Below are 20,088 nucleotides of genomic sequence, written 5' to 3'. Positions count from 1 at the left end.
CTGGGCCCACAGAGCAAGTGGTAGATGCCAGCTTCCCCTCCCCACCCCCAACTGCCTCTCCTAGCCGTGGGTGCCAATTCAGAAGCAGCAACCTCTTCTGTGAAGCCCACCACACACCAGCACTACGCCAGGCTGGAGGAAAGCCAGGGGGTCCTGCACTTCACAACCCCACCTGACACAGAGGCACAGCTACTTCCTAAACTGGCAGTCAGCAGTAGAATACCAGGCCAGGCAGCTCTGCAGCCGAGCGCCAGTGAGCATAGCTGACCTCTGCTCTCAGCAATGGCAGACAGAGCAGGCTGCTGAGACACTGCAGAAGCACATTTCCATGGTGTGGAAGGCCGCATGATAATAAACACCCCATCATAGATAGCCAAGTCCTAATCCCAGGAACCCTGGATACACTGCATTACTAGCAGTGTGTGGCAACGGGGGATTAAGGTGTTAATGAGCTGACCTTAAGATAAAGAGATTATGCTGAATTATCTGGGTGAGCCCAATGTAATCACCAGGGTCCTGAACGTGGAAGAGGGACACAGAAGGGACTGATGTTCTTGCTATAAGATGGAAGGTGGCCATGCACCAAGAATGTTGGCAACTTCTAAAAACTAGAAAGAAAGACACAGAATCAGAGTCTCCCGAGAGCTCCCTGAAAGGAAAGAATCCTGCCCACATGATTTTAGTCCAACGAGCACTACCATATCAGATTTCTGACCTGCAGAACGGCGAGATAATTTTGGTCTTGTGTAAGCCATTAAATTCATGGAAATTTGTTACAGCAGCAATAAGAAACAAATACAGACTATGGTACCAGGAGTGGGGAGTTGCCATAAAAAAAAATCCTGACAATGTGACAGTGACTTGGGAATTGGCAGTGGGAAGCAACTAGAAGAATTTTCAGGTGTAAGTTAGGGTCTATAGTGCCTTAAAAAGATTGTGAACAGAAAAACGAATGTTAATGACTCTGTGAAGACAGGAATCCCTGGGAGAAAACCTCAACTACCTTAGAAAACACCTAAATCATCACCAACAAGCTAAGAGAACTGGACACTAAAGGCACTGATGGAGATTGCTTACAAGAAACAGGATATTAGAAACTGAAGGAAGGGATTCTTATGCAGTGGCATAAAGCTTAGTGGAATTCCCTTCCACAGTTTCCTGGAAGTCAGAACCTGTGATAAACTTGTAATGAAGCTGAGTAGATTTCTAAGCAAAATGTTGAAGGTACAGCCCGGTTTCTTCTTGCTGCTTTTCGTAGAGAAGAGACGGGTTGGGAGAAGAATTGTTCAATAAAAGAAGTCAGGAGCTGATGATTTTGAAAATTTTCAGCCTACCCAGATTGCAAAAGACATAACTAAGAGACTCACTATCAGGAAATCATGCTCTAGAGAAAAGGCTGAGGATGAGCCTATACATTTGCTAATATCTCAGAGAAAATCACTCAAACAGTGATTAGATTTGGGAAGATTAAGGATGTGACTCATAGATCCCCTAGGTCACACCACAGAGCATGTAGGAAATTTAAGGATGTTGTCCTGAAGCCATCTGAGCAGAAACAGAAAGTACAAATGGGATTCTCTAGAAACTATCTATGGAGGGGCCACTCTTTGATGTCTTTGATTCCTGTGACATACACAGGAAACCCACAAGTTTCTCGAAAAATACGTAACAGCAAAATCACTGTCAACCTGAACCAAAACGAACAGAATATGAGATGAAAGAAGGCTGTGAGCCCCCAAATTTCAACAGACAGAAAACAGACTAATAAAGCTATTATCTGCAAACATCTGTTATCTTTAATTAAAAGGAAAAGGGGGGTGGGAGGGGAGGGTGAGGTCCAAAGCCAGTCTGGCTTTAAACTCTGGCTTCAGTGTGGAGTCCAGAGCCAAGAAGATAAGACCCTACTGAACTGGGTTCAGATTCTGGCACTATATAACGACAGGCAAGCACATCCCCTCTCTACAATTTCATTTCTCCAAGTCTTTAGAGGCAAGAAGCCATGAATTGGTCTCTGAGAGCCTTTAAGCACTAAGAGTCTGTGATCAATTAGTGAGGTCTGCCCTGGATACCAGAATGCAGAATGGCAGCTAGTAGGTATCCCAGCTTCCCGCTGGCTCCTAGTTTAGATGTTTTTTCAGTCAGCACTGTTTGTTGAGCCTGCTCTAGGTGGCTGGTCCTCTGAGAGATGAGGAAGTCCCCAGCATTCTTAGGCTTCTGTGTTCAACCTCTCTAAAGTGCTAAGACTAAACCAATGCTTTGCCACTTTGAAGCACTTTGAAAGAGAAAAGACAGAAAACAAAAAACCTTTTGTTCTGGCAACAATCAATGCTGCATCTAAATTCAATTTTCCTAAAGGGACAAATGAGGGTGTGGTGTAAAGAATAGAGAAGTCAGGAGCCCATCCCGGGAAGGAAGAGACCAGGCAGTTGCTGCGTCTTTCCTCAAGAGGTGGGCCAAGCAGCCCTGTGGAGGCTACCAGAAGCTGACGTGGCGCCACCTGAAATCCTGAATTAGAATTATGCTATTAGCAAAAATAATAGCCACTCATATTCACCCTTCCCTCCTCCAGGGAGCTCGGAGTGCCTTTGCGGATATGATCTCATCATCCCCAATGAGGCTACAACAAGGGAAAGCGGGGATCATTCTTCCAGTATGGAAAACAATAAGCTGTTGGGGGACCTGGGGGTCAGTGGACAGTGCGTGGGAGAGACCAGCATGCAGAGGTCAGCTGCACAAAGTGAGAGAAGGGAGAAGGCATGCTGATCCTTAAGGGCTGGCTGTGGTGGGCAGGAATGGGATCCTATCCCTGGCCTGGCCTCAAAGGGGCACCTGGCACACAGTGGCTGAGGGCCTGCAGGCCCCCATCAGGCAAGAACAGTGGCCAGGCATGCCTTTGCTCAGTTGGGGCTGCAGAAATGCCACCTGACAGCAAGTAACTGTCACCACAATCCTTAACAAACCTTCCAGGGAGCCAAGACTGCCAGCTTGAGCTTTGAGAGCGACTCAGTGACTTGCAGGGAGACATCTGCATGGGTAGGAGCACAGGCTTAAGTGTAGACTCAGTTACATGCATTAGCTGTGTGACAAGTTATTGCCTGTCTCTGAGCCCCAGTTTTCTCACCCATAGAACAGGGATAATAAGAGCATCTACCTTAGAAATAGGTAATGTGTGTATCCTAAGCATTCAATAATTGTTAGCTAAAGGAAATGGAGGTTACTAATGTGATCTACACTAACCCTTGCACACCCATCATCTCATTTGACGCTGGAGTAACTGCTCTTGTGCTGGGGGGCGAGGTGGTTGTTACGCCCACTTTATAAGTCGGCGGGCATGCTCCCCAGCTAGTGCCCCTCTTTACACCCCAAGCAGTGGGTTTACACAGTATGTTGGATGGTTACTCCACAGATGAGGAAACAGAACAGAGAGTTTAGGTCACATCCCCATGTCACAAAGAAGGTAAATGGAAAACCTGGGACTGGACTCCCAGCCTAGGGTTCTTAGCCAGCTGGACTGAGCAACCTGAGCAGAGGACGTGGCTCATGTTGTCGTCCTCTGCGCAGTCACGTCGGGAGCCATCACCTCATCAGTCACTTTGTAAATACGCCAACATTCAAAAATCAGGAATCCACAAAGTGTTTTTTAGAAATCCTCATTTTTCTCTGGTTGTTCTGGAAGAAGACCTAATGGCACAGGAGCTGCATCTGGCACATCCAGATGGTGCTCAGCCTCCCCTCCCCCCCTTTCATCCCCCTTTCCTGTCTGCCCACGGGGCTCCCTGGGCCCTGAAGACATGGGTGTTTGCTTAGTGGTTCAGAAGCCAGCTCCATCATTCCCAGCTCCACCGAGTTCATTAGCCTCCCTCAGTTTTACCAAGGAGGAAAGCTGCCTCAGTTTCCTCATCTAGAAAATGGAAATAATAATAGTCCCAACTATAGAGTTGCAATGCACAAAACAAGCAAATGTTTGTAAAGTGTGACATACGAGAAACACTATAACGTATAAAATAAAAGCAGTCACCAGCTACTGGCTCCCAGCTCAATATAAGGCCACAGTGCAGTGAGAGAGAAACAAAAGCAGGTCATAGCCATGAGGGTTGAGTAGACACAAGACAGGGAGGGACCCCGGACCCCTGGGTCTTTTTTAATAACCAGGAGGAACTAAGCTATGAACCAGCAGGTCCCCTCTGCATTCACTGATTTTCATAGCAAAGGACCCTCCATCTGCATAAAGGCCCAAGGGTCTCATAGACACACTAGAGAGGGAAGGACCCTCCCAGAGCACCCAGCCCAGCCCCCTCATTATTAGATGGAGAGAGGAAGACACCAGCAGCCTTGCTAGGGCTTAACAGGGCTTCCGGCCCCAGGTGGAGGGGTAGCGGGTGAGGTCTCACTTGCAAACACCCTTCTCTGCACCCACAGGGGCTGCTATCCCAAAGGGCTGCGGACCCTAGACAGGAAGGAAGCATCTGCCTTTCCCCTTGAATCTCTGACCTCCCAGAACACACAGCCTGCCGGGCTGCTCCATCCCTTAGATAAATTTACTTAGCACTGATATTGAAAATGCAATTGAGCTTGAGTTTTATTGCAGAAATTAAACAGACCAGGAAAAAAATTAAAAAGCCAGCACTAGTCAATCCACCTGAGAGCTGACTGCGATCAGACTTGGCAAGGTAGGGCGTGGGGATCATGATCAACTCCTGCCAGCAAGAGATGGGTGCTGGGAGCTAATGGAAGGGTTCCGGAAGGTTCTCCCACCAGCACCCTGGCCTGGGGCTCCCACACACCCCCACATGGCCCTGACCAATGAGGAGAAATGGCCTTCCAAAGTCACCTCTCTGAGCTTTTGTGAAACAACACCGCCAAGAGCAGGGGCAAAGGACTCTGCTCAACTCGAGAGAAAGCAAAATGCTTTCGGGGTTGAATCACTGTTTTTCTTTCCTCCCTTTGGAAATCGGCAGAGCCCACATTCGGCCGTGTTCGTGGACCTGGGACTGGAAACAGCTGCGCTCTAATTACATGTAAAGTGTACCAAAACATCCCTTTTATCACAGACTGGAAATCTGTTAGCATCTGTCTCTCCTTTGTTTCTTCCACAAGATACAAGCTTGTTTCTACATTTTTCTCACCTGTAGCGGTGATTAAAATTCATTATAAATGAAAGGAGTGAACAGAGAAACAAGTTCCTCTGTGTACCGTTCTAAACTCAAATTAGAAACAGCTGTTTGCTAATTCATGCAGCGATGTTTTGTCGTGCTCTGTGAATCAATAATAACTCACCCTATTGCTGCAGAAATTTGGGGATAATCCATATATTTAACTCGGCGTTGGATTCTCCGGGCAGGAATACGAGGCGCAACCTCCGGCCGCCTGCAGGCAGATGGGCAGGGGCTGTGGTTGGCACTGGAGACAGTCACAATGCCCTGACAGAGAACCCCAAACTCGGAGCTTCTCTCCCCCAGACACAGGCCCTGGCAGGACCAGAAGGAAACCCCGAAACAGTCTCCTTGTCTCCTCCCTTCCCCCGGAACCACCAAAAAAAAAAAAATCAACTCTGATTAAACGCAAACCACACACATCCTCCAGCCGCCGGAGGGAACAGCAAAATTAAAAGTCTAATTGGTACCCGGAACAATTTAAAACTATTAAGTATAGGTGAAGCTTTTCTGTAAGAAAATAATCCTTTGATTGGGATTAAACTTGTTTGGATAGCATTCTTCTCTTCCCTATGTTTTAGCTGCTGAAGTCGGAGCCACAGTCTGGAAGTCCTCAAAGCATCTGAGTGTTCAGGCATCTCTGCCGACTTCAGGGAAAAGGGCATGTGACACTCAGAACTGCCTCCCCAATGAGGTTTTGAAAGGGACTGGATGTTCTATTTGTGGGGAGGGAGGTAATTAACACTTGCGGAGGCCCTACTACTACCATAACACACCAAACCTGCTCTGTCCTGGTTAGCACATGCTCATCCTTCAAGACACCACCTCCAGGAAGCCTTCTTTGACTCCTCTGCCACCATCAGTACCCCTCCTGGACCTCAGGGTGCTGTCATCAGACCTTTTCTCACCCTCAATTGTGGCCCATGGTATTCCTGCCTATTTTTGAGCTCCGAGGCACCCCTGAATCCACTGCATTCTCTCAGTTCTGGGACATAGAGTGATCTATATTTTAACTTCAGACTGGTATAACATACCACTGCTCATAGCCCAGTCCCACCCTGAGCCACCAATTGCAGAGTTCTCTCTGCGGCCCAAGCACAGCACAAAGCTCTTCATAAGCCTTATCACATTAAATCCTCACTCCCATCATTTCCCCCATTGTACAGGAAGGTCAGACACCCAAGACTCAGAGGTAAAGGGCCCTGAGTTTCGCAGCAGCTAGTGGAGAGAGCCTGGAACGGTCCCACGTTTCTCCAGATAGCCATCAAAGCCACAGAGTGCACAACAGGCCAGCCCGGCCTCTGGCCTTTGTTCAGGCCAAGGTGCTCACCACGGATACCCCTCCCTACTCATGGCTCACCCAAACCCAGTGCTTACACAGACCCTGCCTCTGCCCTCCTCTCAGGGCATCCAACAGGGTCTCCTGCATATCTAAGCGTGGGGGCCTCACTTTGTGGTACTGGTCTAGGCCTGAGGAGATGGGTCCAATGTGTTCTGGGGTCTGCAGGGTATGGGCAGGGATACAGCTCTTCCATCTGTTGGGCTCCAGGGAGCCTTCCCTCAGGGAGCCTTCCCTCAGGGAGGCCAGTGGGTAGTGGGTACCAGACAGACCAATCCAGGACAGGACCAAGAGAGGAGGGCACAGAGTAGCACTTCGCTTGGGAAGCAGGGGGCACTTACATTGGGCATTGAAGAAACAGGCTCTCCACTGACCTGAGTTCCCCTGCAAAAATGCGACACCCACCGTTATCAGAACCCATGATGATTTTAGGGGGCAGCCAGGATGACCTTAAATAATGCAGACACGCGGAGTGAGAAAGTCAGTGCCCCTAAGATTCCCTTCCCAGCCTTCACCCAGGTGAGGAGAAGCCCCACTCAGTGCTGACTCTGTCTCCTCCCTGGCATCCCAACAGAAAGAAGAGAGCCAGGCCAGCTCTCAGATGCCCCAGCTGCTGGCTGGATACATGCACTCAGGGCGTTCTCCTTTGGATTTGTTTTAACTTACTTTTAAGGCTTTTGTCTACTTACAACAAATGATACCGATTTTCCATTTGCAGAATTAAATAAATGAGTTCATTTAAGAACAAAAGGAGAACTGAGTTAAGGAAAAAGATTAAGTAAATCACAGCACCTGCAATATTCAAATGTGGCAAAACCCCTGGCAGAGGGGTACGAGTGGCCAAAACTCTGGGACACTCGGCGTGGATGTGAGTATAAAGTCTCCACCAGGTGGTCACTCCAGGGCTTTACCCCTGAAATTGTTTTTGTCCCCCAAGCCCACATGGCTAGCCCTCGCGCAGCATGTATGATTGGAGCCGGACCCTACCAGGCCCAGCAGGACTTCCGGTCATCTGACCCAGGACCAGCCTCCACCTCTCCGGGTGCTGCACCTCCTCCCCTTACCCCGCCACCCCAGCCGGGGACTCCTATCAAAGATCTTGCAACTTCCCCATCCCAGCTACACTGCAGACCCTTCTCATAACAGACTGAATAGAACCTGCTCAGGTAAGGTATGGCCAGTCAACTCCAACCCCATTCCCTTCCCCAAATGCCCACATGTGGAGGGTTTTAAGGTTCTGTAAAGGCACAAACAGCCCCGGCTGGGCCCCTGGTCCTGTCATAGTCTTCACCAGCCCAGACATGACCCAATCCCTCTGACATCCCATGTCCACATCCAGGGAAGCCAGGTTCCTGGGGGACATTTCAGCAAGCCCAGCCCCAGCTCCTCCAGGGAGCAGACTGGGATAAGATGCCAGTTATGGGGTCTGGGGCTGCAACTGGGGAATACTTACCCCACGAGCCTACTGCCACACCAGGCCCGCCTCAGCAGCACCCCACCCATCAGGCCTGCCTCCAGTCCCCAGAGACCACCACTCAGCTCTCTGAGCTCACAGAAGCCAGGGCGGTGCCAGGGAGGTCATAGGCAGGGCATCTGGGCGGGGCCTCAGCCAGGTTCAGAAGGTCTCTGCAGTTCAGTGCTCCCCAAGGGAGGCCCCGAACTCACCAGCACAGGAGCTGCCACCCTCCCTTCTGGATCTGGCTGCCCCCAGACAGAAGGCGGCAAAGCCCACAGGGCTGGGGCGGCCCAGGCTCCCCCTGCAGACTGGCCCAGCTTCTTGGTTCTAGGGCTGGTTCCAGTTCCAAGCTACTATGTTACCTGGGAAAAACCTTTCACCTTAAACTCTCCTCCCATCATCTATAGAAGGCAGCTGGTGTATATGACTTATTCCTGGAGGTGTGGACAGAGGGTATTTAATGAGGATAAGAGTGAGTAAACAAATGAACAAATGATGAGATTCTTATGAAAATTTTCACAAAACCCAGTATCAGAGAAAACCACGCAGCACCTCTATCCTGGACCACTAAAGCTTAGAGAAGACACAGAAAGGTGATTAGTATGTATTTCCTATTACATAGTATACATATTGACCATCATGTATGAATATAATATATGCATAACAAATGACATTTAACATGAGCCAAACATTTCTTGAGTGTTTTCTCCATGCCACAGGTTATCTTGCTTCATATTTGCAATTGTCTGCAGATGAGAAAACTGAAGTTTCCAAAGATAAACATGCCCACCGTCTTACAAGTCAGAAGTAGCTGAGCTGGCTTGGACCAAGGGACCCCTGGCTGCAGTGTCTGTGAACCAAACCACCACGGACGTGTGTGTGAGTCACATCTGGGGGAAAGAAGTAGAGCCAGCTTCACTCAGTCCAGCCGGAAGCCAGGAATCCTGGGGAGTGTCTGGACATCCACATTTTCAGCCCTGACACCTCTTGGAGGGACATGCTTTTTGGCTGGAGAATCGGATTTCACCCCAGGCCCAGCTCAAGGGTCACCCTCTAGTAGCCCAAGAAATGGGGCCTCCCCTCAAAACATTCTCTTAACACCACCTATACTTATCCATTCGGTTCAGTTACTCTTTTTTTTAAAGATTTAGTTTTATTTATTTATTTTTTATCTATCTATTTATGCATACAAGAACTGGGGTGTAGGCCAGAGGTGCTGGGTGGCATAAGAGGATTCACCAGAGACAGAGCTGGGAGGAGAACAGAGAACAGGGGGATCTATTGAAATACACTGCTAAGGGGAGTAGCAGGCGAGACAGGAGAGGTCTGCTGTGCCACGTGCGTCATCTCCCTGGCTGGGGATCGAACTCAGGCCATGGCGGTGATAGCACTGAGACTTAACCCATGGCCACCAGGGAGGCCCCCGGTTCAGTTACTCTTGGTCAACTGTGGTCTGAACAAGATATCTAGAGAGAGACCAGATTCACGTAACTTTACTACAATCTATGGTTATGACTGTTCTATTTTACTATGTTATTGTTCATGCCTTGCTGTGCCTAATTTATAAATTAACTTCATCATAGACATGCACATGAGGATAAGAACAGCATAGTGGAGTCTTGACCTGTGAGGGTCCACTTCAGAAATTTTGTATCTGTAGGTTCCACACTCATGGACCTGACCAACTGCAGGTGCCAACTGGTTGAATCTGCACATACAGGATCTGTGGATAAGGCAACCTGAGCATCTGCAGATCTGGGTCTCCACGGAGAGGAAGGAGGGGGTCCTAAAACCCACCCCCTAAGGATATTGAAGGCTGCCATGGTTAAGTTCTGGGGGAGTCACAGGTTACACTAGGTGTGGTGCCCCAACCCCCCATGTTGTTATATGGGGTTTGGTACTGCCTGGAGGTTCTAGAAAAAGGATCCCCAGCGGATAAGGAGAAATCACTCTATGTGCCTGGTGCCTCAGTCACAGACTTGGTCCCATCTCACAGAAGAGGACACTGAGGGGTGGAGAGACTGAGGGGCTCCTGCATCACATCTCAGCCCCGTGGTGTCAGGCATGACCAATCTGAGCTGTTGTGTGCCGGGCCTGGCACAATTTGTGGAAGGTATGCAGACCCCGCCGGGAGGGTAAGACTCCCAGGATTCTTGCGATGTGCCAGCGCCAGCAAGGCAGCCTCTCCGCAGGCCACTCGCCCTTTACATGCATCCAAATCTGTAACTCAGCAGAGAAAATTCCAATTTTCCCTGGGTTTTCAGGAATTCAGCCTCCACAAGAATTGCTGTCTCGGGCTTTGTCACCGATCTTTCAAGCCTTAATGACTGAGACCACCCAGCCCCGCCTGTGGAAGGAGGAGATTAAAGGAGCCTCTCTGGCCTGGAAAGGGCCTGCTGCAGCGGCGGCAGGCGAGGCAGCCACCTGGCCAGGGCCTCAGTGAGGAGAAGCAGGTGCTGCTGGGCTGGCAATTCAGGTCCCTGAAGACTGGGGGCCAGCAACAGTCTTTTGACTCCATTTCCAAGTGTGGGGAATGATGGTTGAGGTCACATCATGACTGGGCCAGGTGACCCCCCCCAATCCCTGCCCAGCATCACTGACCCTGCCCTAGGCACCCCCCACCCCTGCCCTCTGCCTCTGCTCTCTCAAGCTGAACCGGCACCACCACCTTACACTGCACCCATGCCCACATTTCACCCCACACCATGCTACCATCACAGCTTTGAAAATCCTCATTGTTAACCGTATTCACTGTGCACGTGCTGTGTGTCACAATTATTTTTATTCATAAAAATAAAGTGTCACTGCACTTGAACCACACAACTCCTATCACAGGCACATTCACAGATGAGAAAGCTGAGGCTCAGACAGTAAAAAAGACCTTTTGGAATGCCTGGCTCACACCCATTGTACAGATGGGGACAGTGAGGCCCTTGAGTCTGAGGGAGGACCTTGTACCAAGGCCGAATCTTGCAGAATCAGGGCAATCTGGCCACTGACTCATCAAACTCACAAATTGTCAATGCTGTGGAATTTGGGGAAAAACTCACCACCATGCACACTACCCCAAGAACAGGCTGGGAAGAATGACACTATGCAGAGTGGTGAAACAAGAGACGCCACCCCAGTGGGAAGAGATCCATCACCCAGGATCCTGCACACATTTTGTCACCCTGCGGGCACTGGCAATTCCCAAAGACATCAGAAAAGGGGAGACTCCATCCCCAGCCCAGCTCAGGCCGGCATCATCCCTTAGGGGAGTGCCAAGGCCACTGTCCCCAACAGGGCTTACCCGCACTCTCTGTACCAGCCAGAGTGGCCTCGACAGATGCTGAACAGTCCATGGCTCATGCCCGAGGGCTCAGCAGGCATCGGGCAATGCTGGTTGCACGGTCTGGAAAGTATCACATACTCCTCACCATCCCCACTACACCTGGACAGGGCCTCACCTGCACTTGCTCACCTTCTTCTAAAAGTGTTATTAGCAGATAGTGGTGCCTGAAGATGACACCAAGAAGCCCTGAAATGCTAGCTCCCTGGGGATCCTACAAGGTGTCTGGCAGTAACTGGTGATTGAACAAATAAATGAATGAATGAAAGAGTGTGTTTCAGGTCTGGCCTAAAGGAAGCACTTGGTAACTATGGTATGAGTAGATGAATAAATAGGTGAATGAATAAATAAATGAATGCTTCGATAGATGGATGCATGGAAGATTGAAGTCCCAGGCCTTGGGCTGTGTGACCTCAGTACAGTGGCACATGATAACTGTGATCCAAATAAATACCTGAATGAGAAAATGAATGAATGAATGAATGAACAGATCAAGTTAATCACAAGGTGTAAGGAGTCACTCGAGGAGGCCCTGTGAGAAGGGCCAGGGGTTGGTGGGGTGGAGGGTCCAGCTGGAAACTGAGGAGCTAATGAGCTTGACCACCAGCTTGACCACCTGGGCCCAGAAAGGTCACCCCCCACTGAGCCTGTCCAGTGTCACAGAGGTCCCTGGAGCATGCACAAATTGTGACAGAATGCAATTAGTCCAGTCTTCATGCAGCCCACATTTGTCATTCTTTTATTTGAAAGAGCCAGGGAGAGAGCAAAAGCATGTGGGGGGCAGGGGGTGAGAACAGGGGGTGCAGGAATGGAGGCAGAGCCCAGCTACCCCTTTCAGCCCAAATCCCTGGAGAAATGGCATTAAAACAAAAGAGACACTGGGAAGGGAGGGGAAGGAAGATTTGGTGGGGCAGGTGGGGTGGGGAGAAAATTTCTATTTATTCAGACCAGAGCAGAACAAATGGATAGATTTAATACGATAATGTGATTTGGGGTAGGGGTGTAGTGAGAGGCTTACATTTTTGTCTGGCAAATGCCCCCCCCCCCAAGTGGATGCCTCTGTCCATACAACACACTGGAAAGTGAGGGGGTGTTTGTGTCCCTGTGCACACATGCATGCATGAGCAAGTGTGTCTTCCCCAGCTGGGACTTAAAAATCTCACCAGCAACCTCCTACCAACTACCCAAACCCCACAAATGCACGTGCCCTCCTCTGGAAGCGCACAGCCAAGCACAACTCTTGTAAGCTCTCCTGAGAGGAAGCCAGACAGGCAAGCACACGTGGCTGTCACCCTTCCTGGCCACCACTGCCCTGGGTTTCTCCTTCCCTGAGCATGGAGTCAACAATAAAAAGCCATTACTTCCTGTTTATCTTGGCAAACTCCTGGCATTCACTCATTCGTTCATTCTCCAAGTATTTATTGAGCATCTACTCCGTGCCAGGCTCTCTCGAGTGCCAGGGCGGCGACCATACCAGGCAAAGCCCTGTCCCCAGAAGCCAGAGCTCCAGAAGGCACAGGATGGTGTCCAGGAAGGCTCTGGAATCAAAAAGCTTCACTCAAATCTCAGGTCCACCACCATCCAGCTGTGTGACCTCAGGTAGGAAACGAAACTTCTCTAACCCTGCCCAGGGGGGAAATGAGCAGAGACCACCCTCTGCCTCCTCTGGTTGCAGTACGGGTTGGATCAGATAATCCAGGCGCACTTGGGCCCAGAGCCAGGTGCACGGGAAATGCTCAATACTTGGGCACTCGTGTAATTTCTAGATCAGTGACACCCCTGGGAAGCCCCTAGGTCATGGCAGGGCTCCTTGCCCATCATGGACCCCTGGTTTACCCTGCCCAGGAGCAGCCTCAGTTTTGAGCATCTTTCCAACTCCATTCCCAGGACTGGGGTGGGTGGCCCTAATGTCATGTGATAGAGAAAACATCTTCCCACGTGCCCACACAGAACCCAAACACAGAAGGACCCTCCAGGGGACCAATACAGACCTACCTAGTCCGTAAATTCTTTCTGCAATGATGACAGGGGACTCATTTCCTTCTGAGTCTCCTTAGCAAGAAGAAATGCTGTCAGCATGAGCCCTAAGGGAGGCTGACCACCTCTTAGATTTAGAAATAACAGGATCCCCAAGAGGAGACAGGAACCATCCCTTGTTATGGGTAGCCATTTTTTTAAGTGATATTGCAATTTAAACTCACCAATTCCTTCAACCAGTATCACCAAGCGCCTCCTCTGCAGGCCTCTGGGGACCGGACAGAAGCATAACAAAGTGTTGCCCTCAGAGAGACTACTGTACTGATAACAAAACAATAATCCGTCTGCGATAAGTCAGGGGCCACTAGGAATGGGGTACAGAGTGAGAGGTTGTCGGGTGCCTCTTGGACAGATGACAAGGTGACATGATGGGGGCTAAAGCGAGCCAGGGGGCAAGCCAAGGTGCGACTGGAAGGATCACATTCCAGGCAAGGGACTAGCAGGTGCTAAAGCCCTTAAGCCAGAGAAGGCTCACATGGGTCCGTTCCAAACCCCCACTTCCCAAGCTGCCCACGTGACACGCAGTGAAGGCACTTGACCTGCCTTGGAGCAACCGCAAGCCCAGCTGCTGGTTCCCACAAGACCTAAGATCCAACCCAGCATCAACTCACTGTGTGACCTGACGTTGTTCTCTCAGCCTCTCTGGTCCTCGTTTCGGCAACAGCTAATCAGTACCGAACACCCTCCAAGGAGACACTGCCAGGGGAGGGAGGCCCCCGAAGGGCCCCCGTCTGCAGCTCTGTACAAGATGCACCCACCGCTCCTCTCTACCCCATTTCGCCATTCTCACGCCCGCGCCAGCAACACCATGCAGGATTGGTACTCCTGCCAAAACAGCTATTAACCCAGTAGCCAATAATAACACGTTATCCTATCAATTTGCTTCTGAAACGCTGTGTAATTGCAGAATCCAAGTTTGCCATGTCGGTAGCCTGGTTACGACATAAACAGAAAGAAACTCACCAGTTCCTTCCCAAGCAGAACAAGTGACTTGGCCACGAGAAACCCCCGCTTACCACAGAGTCCAATCCGATGAGGCCCCACGGAATCCGTCAGGAATCATGGTCTGCCCATCAATAGTCCAGAGGCCTGTTTTGATGTCCTCTTGGCATGTCACCTCTTTGACTAGGAGGGGGCCAGCTGGCTTTGTGGGTGACAAGGTCTGGCCCAGAAGCTAGTACCACAGCAGCCTCCTCCGCTGGCCAGGAAGCCGGTGCAGGAAGTGGGGCAGACGAGGGTGTGGGAGGGGGCAGGAACCCCAGGGCCAGCAAGTGCTCGTGGTCATGATAGCCCAAAGGGCACCCAGTCTTCCTCAGGGATGCCAGCCAGGCCGCCTCACAGGAGACTAAGGGGCCAGGAGGCCCCCTGCGTGCAACACTGACAGAAGCAGGGGAGCAAAGAGAAAAGAGCCAGACCCCAAAAACAGACCCCCACCAACTGGACCCCAAGAAGATCTGACACCCAGGCCAGCAGTGCCTCCCAGGCCCTCTCTTTTCTTCTCCCACTTCAGGAAAATAGTTTCCTTCTTTCTGGATTGGATTTCACTCTCAGCAAATGCTCTGCTTCCCAGCGCGCCGGGAGCCTCTAAGGGGACTCCCGGTGCTCCTGCGCAGACACCAGTCTGTCTTGGCCGTCCTTCCCCTCCAGCCCAGCAGCCGCTCCACTTACCTCTCCACCTGCTCACCAGGGCGCCCCAGGACAAGTTGGTGGAGGGACCCAACCTGAGCCCTTGCTCCCAGCACCCAGCAGCAGGCAGGGAGGGCTGGAGAGGCGCTTCCCACTGCCCCACCGGTGACCTCAGCCCCGGGACGCATCCCCACCCTCAGCCTCAGCTGAGAGTATGCTGGGCTTGGCAGAGAGGCCAGTTAGTGGGGAGAGGAAGCGCCTCGGGGAAGAGGGGAGCTGGAGGAGGGGGGAGACAGAGGAGACCAAAGGCCACTCGGCCAGATGTTGACCCAGCTGAGGGCCCCAGGCCCCAGGGGCGCAGGAAGTTCTGACTCCCAGCCAGCTCTGGGATTCTTGCAGAGATGGGAGGCCCGAGGCAGCACTGCTCCAATGCCTGTCCCGGAGGTTGGGGTTAAGGAGGAACACAAAAAGACAGCACAGGGGCTGCCAGGACAGGGTGGGGGACAGCCGCTCGGAGGCCCCTGGGTGGGGTGGGTGGGTACTGTCTGCGGGAAGGAGCTCTCAGCAAATGGAAACCAGGCCTCAGAAACTGGCCTGGGCCAAGGCTGCTGCACAGCTTCTGGGAAAACTCCCGACTCACCAGAAGGTGCTCCAGACCATGAAAAAGGAGGTGTTAAAAGGGACAGGGTGGGGACCGAGCTGCTTAGGGGAGATCGGGGGTGGCCACTGGCTGCAACCACACAATTCCTCCTTCTCTGTGCTCAGAGGGCCCTTCGTTGCTGGCACATTACACTCCCAACACCGGCTTGCCCACAAGCACTGTAAAAATCCAACTAGTGGCACCATTTTTCTCCCCTTGCTTCCTTCCTCGGGGCCTTCGGTCAGCTTCCCAGCAGAGCTGGACTGAGCTGCACCCTGGGCCTGGGGGCCAAGGTGGGACAAGCATGGGTCCCCACTCTCATGTATTCAGACCTCAACAATGACTTCTCACCCTGGTAGAGGAAAGAGGCCCGGGGGCTGAGCAGGCTGCCCAGAGACACATGACTCCGGTTGGCAATTTGGATTCGGTAGGACCCCAGGGTCCTGACATCAGGAGCTTGGTGTGTCATGGAGTTTAGTAACAGCAGATGTCACCCACTAACTCGTGCCTTCAATCACTGGACAGATATGGATGATGTGCTCACCTCCCTGGGGCTGGGGTGCGAGGGAGAAGATGAGGCAGTGCTCGTGCTACGGAGCTTGCAGCCTAGTGAGGGAGACACTCTGCCTGCAGTAGTGTCAGCTGTCACTGGAGAAGTCCGTGGAGCTGGGGGCGAGAGGGCTGCCGGGCTACAGGGTGAGTAAGAATTGGTCAAGGAAAAGAAGCAGGGACAGAAAAAGAGTCCCAAGCAGCAGGATCAGAACACGCACCTGGAGGTGAGACAGAAGCGTCGGACTATTCCCACTCCATCTCATCTGATTCCTCAGCCATGGTGGGTAGCCCAACCCCAGCAGCTCAACCCCCAGCTCACAGACTGGGGGATCCCCTCCATGTACCCCTCTAGTGGCTAAGCCCCATTTTGCAGCCCCATTTTTCCCAGGTGAAGTTCTTGTAAAAAAATGTTTTCATGTTTATTTTTAAGGGGGGATGGGCAGAGAAAAGGGAGTCCTGAAGGTCTTTTTTCTTTTCAGAAAAAAAAATTAATAAATAAATAGAGCCTCAAGAAAAGGGCATGGAAAGGTCTCTGCATCTGTAACCACTGAACAAATTAAAATTAGCTCATTTAATCAGCTCCTAATGGCCTGGCTGTCCCGAGTGGGCCCCAGCACACAGCAAACTTCACAGCAGAAATGTGCAGGCCAATGTCAGTTTATCCTACAACAAAGGGGTTTTCTAAATAGCGCGATCAAAACACAGCAAAGGCCTCGGAGAGCTGGGGAGACAGAACACGGCCCCCCAGATCCTGATGAGCCCCCCAACTCTCAGCTTTGTCCCTTTGAATGGAATTGTTCTTTTGGCTTTTGTTCTAATTATCTAAACATGCGTGTAACTGTGCTACAAAGAGTATTTTAACCAGCAAAAAAGGTACCTCGCCCCTGCCATGCACTCCTGGGGCCCCTAACCCAAACCCAGCGCCATCAGCACATCCATCTGTCCCTGTCACACCAGCCTCCATCCAACACATGCCTAAGCATACCTACAGACATGGGGACACCTACACGTACTCAAGTTCCACACCAGCTACAGACACACAATTCTCTACACAGTCACGCATCATGCACAGTTACATACGCGGCGTTACACGCACCACACACACAGGCACACAATACACACGGCTCTCCAGTTCCTGTCTAACAGCTGGAGGTGAGGGAGGCCCAGCTCGCCAGACCCCCAGGGAGGCCGCCGCGCGCACACCTGAGTCCCAGGCTGGTGGCAAGGACTCTTATTTCCCTGGAGTAGTTTCTCCACGCAACTTGCCACCTGGGCTAAGTCATTAGAGCAATTGAGAAGGGGGAGCAAAAGGCCAAGGGAGGAGGACTGGGGGCAAGGAAAGAAGAGCGGGGGTGTGCACGGTGCCAGGATGGGCACAAGCCAGTGGCCACTCTTCTGCCAACGCCTCCCTCCCCTTCCCACAGCCAGCCCACCTGCAGCCGTATGGGGAAGTCCAGGGCTGCCCAAGGTACCCAGGCTCATGGGGAAATAAGCCAGGCCAGGTTCAAATCCTGCCTCTGCCGCTTACTGGTTCTAAGCCTTCGCTTCCTTCTCCCTAAAATGGGGGACAGTGACTGCCTCAAAAATGACCGCGATCAGCCCAGAACAGACAAGCATGAGTGTGTGCTGATTTCCCCTTTACACGCATGGGCGTGGGGGCCAAGGAGGAAGATGTGACAGCTAGTCGTTGATAGCTTTTAACTTCTTACACAACTCTGATCCCTACAGTGAGGAATGGGGAACACAAAAATAAATTTAAAAAACAAAATGGGTTATTAAGCACCAGCCAGCATAGTGGGAGCCTCTGGAAGGCTTCTGACCCAGAGTCCAATAACCTTCCCAGCATCCACTCTACAACTTCACCGCCACACCCTGGTAAGTCACAGCAGAGGGAACTCAGGCAGCTGAGGAGCCTGAGCTGGGGTGGTGGGTGGCCAGTGGCAGAAGCACTTGGCTGAAAGCCACAAGTTCATGCCCTAACCAGCCACCTTCCTTCCACCACCTTGGTTTCTGCCTGGCCTGCTAGCCAAACTAGCAACTTTCCTCCAGAAGGATCCCCTGGGGGCAGGGACCAGGAGTGAACACTTACCTGAGGAGCAGCTCCAGCATGCAGGGGCTGGCAGCTGCCTCGGGCTGCAAGAGCCTCAGAGCACCCAGGCCAGACCCAGAAGGTCAACAATCTCCAAACAGAGGCCTCAACACCCCACAGCCCCATATTGAGGAGGGTGTCAGCAAAAACCCTTCCCATTTCACAGGCTTGGAAAAGGACACCTAGAAATGGTAGAGGTGGGAGGCTGCAGCTGCCACAACTCAGGGACCATTTCGGATGAGAACCAAGTCTCCAGGTTGGGACTTCCCAATATTTTCAGGAAAGGTACTCAATCATGGTTTCCAATCAGCAGGTCCCACTGGGTTCATGGTGGCTGTGACCAGTCCTACACCAGTGTAGGTGTCCCCTTCCCCATCTGATTGGCAGGGCCCAGCTGACTTCCCCCACCAGTAGCGGGGGGCCAGCCAAGATGCAGATAGGAGCAGAGGGGGGGTGGAGGTAGGGGGGAGTAGGAGACTCAGAGTCACTGATGCAGCCTCAGTATGGGCAGTGGAACTTGGGGTAACAGCTCCTTTGCCACACATTAATTTCTACAGATCCACATCGTGCAGATTCCCCCAGCCCTGCCCCCACAAGCACCAGGCCACAAGGAAAAGAGAAGAGAGCACTAGAAGTTAAACACATGGACTTCAATAGGATCATGGATTTGCCACATGTGTGCTGTGTGACCTGGGGAAAGTAACCTTCCCTTTCTGAGCCACAAACCTCAACTGTAAAATGAAGATGGTAATAATGGATACCTTCCTCCTGGACTGAGGACTGTAGAGACTGATGCCCGGGAGGTGTGTAGCTCAGTGCCTACCCCATCCCACAAGTAGTAGCCCAGAGTAAGCACAGGGAATGGGGAAGGAAGAGCAGAATCTGGTTTCAAATCTGCCTCATCTCCTATAAGGGCTTCCCTAAAGAGTGTCACATCCCAATCAATGGATATGGGTCACCGCAATAGCCATTTCTAAGGTTCATACTCTCTTAACTGTCCCTGAACTAAACCCAGCAGGCAGGCACCAGACCCAGGTGTATACAGAACTTTCCTTACAGGGTCTAAGCCCAGAAAGCAGGAAACCCCACAGGGAGCCCCAAACTTCACTCTCTTACTATAAGTTTCAAAAAAGAAAATCATCACAAGAAAAATTGAGTTGGTGCTATTGTCCATTCCCACACTGTGTCCCACACACACACAGAAGCCCAGCCCTGAGACTCCCTGATTCTAGACCGATGGGCCACACACAAATCTACTCCTACCCTGTGCCTCAGTTTCCACTCACTGAGCTGTAAGGGTCAAAGGAGAGTAATGGCTGTGAAAATGCTCTGAAGTCCACAGACTGCCATGGCCACAGGGGCGACCACTGCGGACAGGTGGGGGAGGAGAGGGAGGAGACACCAAGGACAAGCACCACCTGCCTTTCCCCATCTAACGAGGCTCCCCCACGGAACAGACACCCCCAGAATGCAGGCAGTGGCAGCTCCCCCCCACCCCCGGCAGTTCTATTGGGTGAAGTTCAAAGGCAAAGCCAAGAGGGCAGGGCCTCTCCGTGGAAAGCTGCAGCCCCCACATAGCACCAGCACAGAGGTGTCATCACCTGCTTGATGTCAGTGTCTTCCCAGAGCCCAGCCCCCAAGCAACCTGCTCCCACAAGAGGCCAGGGTGGCCACCCATATATCACAGCCAGGCAAACCACACTCCTCGCAAAGAAAGCAGACTACATCCAAGCTCAGCAACAGGTCTGGCGAGGACCAGACTCCTCAGGACCAGGACCAGGAAGGAAGAGAGGAGGACCTGCTCAATTTATGGGCCACCAGGGGCTGCCCCTACCTGCCCAGCTGCCCACGGAAAGGCTCAGGAG

The 20,088-nt window shown here is 51.7% G+C and overlaps 1 protein-coding gene across 9 annotated transcripts in view; it reads right to left on the bottom strand.

Moving 5' to 3' along the window:
* The window catches only part of ZNF423 (zinc finger protein 423), a 312,753-nt gene that overhangs the window by 135,522 nt on the left and 157,143 nt on the right, over positions 1–20,088 (bottom strand). Inside the window, exon 1 of one of the 9 annotated variants that reach the window (XM_054697047.1) lies at positions 14,985–15,138. The exons of 5 other annotated variants lie outside the window; for them this stretch is intronic. The gene's annotated coding sequence lies outside the window, so the exon portion shown is untranslated. Of the gene's footprint in view, positions 1–5,277; positions 5,368–6,833; positions 6,877–7,945; positions 8,018–14,984; positions 15,139–20,088 lie in introns of those variants that run through there. 3 more of the 9 variants (XM_037516294.2, XM_037516296.2, XM_037516295.2) reach the window with 3 other exon arrangements.

The sequence above is a fragment of the Talpa occidentalis genome, unplaced genomic scaffold (assembly GCF_014898055.3).
Source record: "Talpa occidentalis isolate TD23 unplaced genomic scaffold, MPIMG_talOcc4v2.1 talOcc4.17, whole genome shotgun sequence".
Classification (NCBI taxonomy): domain Eukaryota; kingdom Metazoa; phylum Chordata; class Mammalia; order Eulipotyphla; family Talpidae; genus Talpa; species Talpa occidentalis.
Note: the sequence above shows the minus strand (reverse complement) of the source record. Positions and strands in the feature narration are given on the sequence as shown.